We start from the raw sequence: 5,340 nt of genomic DNA on the forward strand, positions 1-5,340 counted from the left end.
TGCATCAACCTACAAATGATGATTGTAAAATTAAAAAAAATATATTAAGATATTTAAAAGGAACAATTTTACATGGCTAATTATTTCATAAGAATTGAGATTTAACTGTCAAGTTTTTAGTCATGAAGACTAGGCTGGAGATCAAATAGATAGGCGTTCCACTGGTACAATCTTAGTGTATTTAAGGAAAATTTTAGTTTCATGAAGTTCTAAGAAGCAGCCCACGGTAGCAACATCAAGCACAGAACTGAGTATAAAGTGTTAGCCAATGCGGCAACAGAAGTTTTGTAGATCCAATCTATCTTAAAAGATTTTGACATCAAAACAACAACAATACCCACTCTTTGGTGTGATAACATAGGGGCTACTTATCTTGCTGCTAACCCTATGTTTCATGCTAGGACAAAGCATGTGGAGGTTGATTTCCATTTTGTTCGCGAACATGTTGCGGAGAAGACTGTAGAAATCAGATTTATTCAAAGCAACGGGTAAATAGCTGATCCGCACACAAAACTTCTCCCTCATCCACGTTTTTCTCTGCTTAGAGACAAGCTCAACGTCGCTCCTCAGCCGTTTTGCTCGAGGGGGGTGTTAAGGATGAAAAAGACGAAGACCAAGAAAGGGGTGAAGAACTTGGCAGCCACATCAGAAAGTGATTCTCCAATACGATTTTTAATAAATAATAGACTAATAAGAATTGAACACGTACCCTATACTCGTTAAGAGAAATAGATGGACTGATGGAGGACCATCCAGCCGACTCCACTCTGACCCATCGCCAGCCCCGTCGTGGAACCCGAGTCGACGTGAAGAATCCACATTTCGACTACCAGGTTTGATAAGCGGCATTGTCGTCTCGCTACGTGTCCAATGTCCGGGTGCAGAATTTTATGATTTTATGTTTTCATTGTTGTTGAACTGACGGGAGGCACCTCCTGCGCGAGTACTGGCCTCCTAAATTGTTTCCTTATTTGAATTTGCTTAGTGTCCTCTTTAAGGGAAGAAAACCTTGTTGGGTTTCTCTTCCCCTAAAGAATCCTCTTAAGGGTAGCCCAATAGGCTCCCCTTAAGAGGGGGGAGGGCCCAATAGGCGTGGAAGAAGTCATTGTGTTGAACTCCAGATCTCGTTGTCATTATTCGCAGTTATTGTTTTTTTTTGTTCTATCGTACTTTTGTTCCTGAAGAAGAAGAATCAAGCAGAAGAAAAGGATCAACACAAGTGGAAGAAGAAGACCGCCGTAAAAGAAGAGTCAGGGACGACGGTGCCAACAGTGTTTGCGACGGGGGAGAAACTTTCTCCACGTGAACGCGTTTTGGACGTCCTGAAGCTGATTAGCGACAAGGCGACCCCTCGTTCCCGACCTACGACCCTGTCGAGAACGGCTGGGGACCCTCTGCTTCGTGAAACTTTCCTGATTCTGGATCCTCATCGCTGGCTAGAGTCCCCGGAGTCTCACCAAGAATCTTTTCCTCAACAATCTTGGCGTTGGTCGTGACCACTGGTGACAATTTCACGATCCTCTGATCTTCTTCCGCCCATTTCCTACTTCAAAACTCGACTCGTGCTCCAACCCACCGGGAACGATCGGTTGGTCACCGTGACCCTGCGGAGTATTCGGGGATCGATTGAATCATTTCGATCTCGTTTCACCGAACAAGGCATGGTCAAAGTTTTTTTTAATTCCAATCAACACTTCTGTTACCGGTCGTGGGAATCTCGCTTTCGATCAGCGTCACGCGTCTTCTTTCTCGACGGGAGTGCAATAAAATTGCTACATCGCTCCTGGAACTCGGTCAAAATTCCACTGGTCCTCCACTGTTGAATGACGACGCCATAGTCTGATAAATCAACATGTAATCGTATTACTCCTGACGGCCTCCATCGGATCAGTTCACGCAATTGGAGTCTATTGAGCTGCGGCGTACACTATCGCTTGTGAATTCCGTGGTTGTCTGATTTCCTGGTCAAGGTCATCGGGTACATCTCTCCTCTCCCTTATTGCTTGTGAATTATCTTATTCAGTGCTGCTTTTCGACTGCTCCTCTGCCTCGAGTGAATTTAAGAGCAGAATTTAGGATTAGCCATTTGCTTAGTGCGGTGATTCTCATTGACAGGCCTGATCTATTCGTTCACGCTGACGGTGTGGACGCTCACGGACGGTGAACGCTCCCCATTACGTTGGTTTACAAACTGAACACGCAAGAACATTGGGAGCTTGACTGGTGACAACACCCGTCACGTGTCGTCTAATTGAAACTACGTCTCGGATCAGTCGACGAACATGTACTTCTCGTTATTATTTTCTCGAATCATGCTACTATTCACATCATTATCATTGCATTTTTTTGTGTTTATCATTGTGACGTAACATGAGGAATCAATTCCGATCGTCGTGTTACACCACAGACAGGATTAAATGTAGGATCAAAGATAGAGGTGTAGGATTCAATCTAGAGAGGATTAAACATAGATGGCCAGGATCTCATCTAGACAGGTAACAAACTTACGGTTAGAATACATCTCATTCTAGCCATTATAACAATTATAACGGTTAGGATTAAAATGTTTATAACAGACTACTATATGGTAATATAAATAACCAGTGTTGGAAAACTAATTTGCGGATTTTCAATGCATCAATAAAAACTTCCACTCTCTCTCCTTCTCTCCCTCTCTCTATTCCTTTTCTTCTATCTTTGTTCTCGTTATTGTTCTTGTTCTCGAAAGGCCTGTTTGAGTCCAAGGACACTTTACAATACGATGGCTTCTGTCTCAAAAACTGCAGACTTTCGGTTCCAATATTTGGATCACAAGGGGTTGTTATGTGTTTTCTTAAAACAGTAATATGCATAAAAAATTGATGTGCAGGTTAAGGAAATTCAGAAATTTGGGAAAAAAGATTTAATCGATCACATGATCCATTTCAACAAGTACTTGTTTCGTCAAGTTTTGGGCTTTCGATGAACCGAGAGCCCATGAATAGCTGTTCCACTTCTGTTACTTAGTCCTGCTCATAAGTGCTATTGCCTTGATGTACAATTGAAATAAAAGTCATATACCTGATAGTTTCTCGTAGTAAATTCAAGCTACCCCCTGGGGTTCTCCCTATTCTCATAGTAAATCCATTTCATTCTCGCTGTCTTCACTCACTCTTTCTCTCTATCTCACACACACACACTCTTTCTCTATCTCTCTTCATTTCTCTCACTTAACAACATCCACAACCACCATTCCCCACAACCCAAGAAAAGACTCCTTTCCTTCGCTCTAGATAAAGTCGAAATGTTTTCGTCAATACCTATTCATTAGGCTGTTTTTCTAGATTGTACACAAATTTGGGTTAGGGAGAATATTATTGAGGAAGGCAGAGACCGTCTCAGGGTCAGCAACTCGCCAGCCAAGTCAGCAGCAGCGCCAACCAATAGGAACTTCAATAAAAACATGGCAGATACCTTATACTCGTTAAGAGAAATAGTGGTCGGGATTAAAAGTAAGTTCAAACATAGATTCGTTGAAATATAGAAGGTCAGCATAAAATTGTAGAAAGGAAACAACTGGACGATCATGATTCGTTTATTTCTAGCCGTTCTAACCAACTAGAATGGCTAAGATTAAACAGCTACAATTATTCTATCATTACATTACTATAGAACACTTTAAATACGAAGCAATCTACGATGAGATAATTTGCGGAATCAACAATCTTAACCACCTGTATTGGTGTATCTTTCTCTCTCTTTCTCTCTCTTTCTCTCTCCTTTATCCCAATTTACTTCTCTATTTAAATTCTTGTCTCACTCCACGATACTTTCCCGTCTGCCGCTGTCTCACTCCACGATACTGCTTTTCTTCATTTCTTGCGATCGTATCGGCGAATAAAGAATGGTGTCGTTGCCCCATGAGCCTTTCTAGTTGCTCGAATTGGTACTGGTAAACAGCCAAAGACGATTCTGTCGCCTGGTGCCGCCGGCTCTCTTCAACTGGAGCGCAACTATCTCGATGAACAAAGTCTTTATCGCATAAATTTGCTGGTCGAAGAATTCCAGTTGGAATGGAGATTGCCTTCTGTGACGCGGCGTCCATAGTTAGAACTGACCTTCAACAATGCGTGAAAGACTGACGCTGGGAGCTGTGGGTCGGTTGTGTTGTTAGTGACAGGGGTAACGATCGTAGAAGGAGCACGTAGATCTCGGGGTATGGAGGCGTGACTGTACCTAGTGCTTTTTATAGAGGTTGAACATCCCAACTGGTGATATCTGGCCACCAAATTCCTCTGTATGCGCAATCTTTATGCAGGTATTTATAGGTCAACATACTGTATAATCTGTGGCCATCGCCGTTCCCTCATGGAGCGGTAACCTGTTCATTGCCACCTTGCGTGGCTCCCACGCGCTTTTTTCTCGCTCTCTTAAAAACAGAAGACAGGACCCCATACGTTTTAAACTTTTATCTTCAGTAGAAAGTAATCCATAATTCATAACTTTTGGTCTTCAAGAGTTGTATTCATGCTATAAATAAAAGGCGCTCACCCAATTTCACCTTAAGTTGAAATAAATCAATAGCGGTACAATTTAATAATAATTCCTTCCTGGACGCGTAGATCAGTGTTAATACCTTTCAATTTATATATATCTCGACTTTTACTGCTCAAAATGACTGCTAACTAGTCGTAACCCGCTTAGCATCTTCATCTTCACTTCGTAACCCGCTCGCTCGTCTTCATCTTAATCTGAACGCTCCTCGCGCCTCATATATTCACCGCTTCTGCGCCTTCGTTTCATTACTGCATCGCCGCTTCTGCTCCTCGCGCTTTATTGATTAACTTATTTAAGAACTCTTGCTCCCGCGTCTTCATCTTAATATTCACCGCTTCCGCGCCTTCGGAACCTTCGGAAAACCTGCCCCGATGATGTGTTCCTAGCTCGCGGAGCTACATACCAAGACTCTCTCTATGACAGAAGAGAATCATTGGTTTGACCGACGAGCGGGAAATACTAACGATATAGGCTGCTCCTAAAGTAGCTCGTCGCGCCGTCGGAACCTTTAACGATAGAACAACTACTTATCTTAGTTACCGGTAGATCGGTTCGCATCTATGGTCAATCAATAGGTCCGCCTCTATACGATACGAGAAATCGCCATCTCGTAGCACCGCCACGACACCGATTCTCGTTCTTATTCCTAGCCCCCCATGCCGTGACTTCGACTTATAGTATGATGATTTAGTGGAAAGATTTTTTTTATAGAAGTCCCACCAGAGTTCGTATCGTATTTGAAATACCTTCTGCACAACAGGTTCCGTTAGGAATGAAAGAACCAGGCAGACCGGGTATGCTACT

General features: G+C 42.8%; 1 long non-coding RNA gene across 1 annotated transcript; it reads left to right on the plus strand.

Moving 5' to 3' along the window:
* The first annotated feature begins 933 nt into the window (after positions 1–933).
* On the plus strand, positions 934–4,384 carry LOC144704431 (uncharacterized). Its single transcript, XR_013581815.1, has 3 exons — positions 934–1,978; positions 2,116–2,284; positions 3,883–4,384. It is a non-coding gene; the product is annotated as an uncharacterized LOC144704431 (long non-coding RNA).
* The last annotated feature ends 956 nt before the right edge of the window (positions 4,385–5,340 follow it).

This window comes from Wolffia australiana, chromosome 6, assembly GCF_029677425.1.
Source record: "Wolffia australiana isolate 7733 chromosome 6, ASM2967742v1".
Classification (NCBI taxonomy): Eukaryota; Viridiplantae; Streptophyta; class Magnoliopsida; order Alismatales; family Araceae; genus Wolffia; species Wolffia australiana.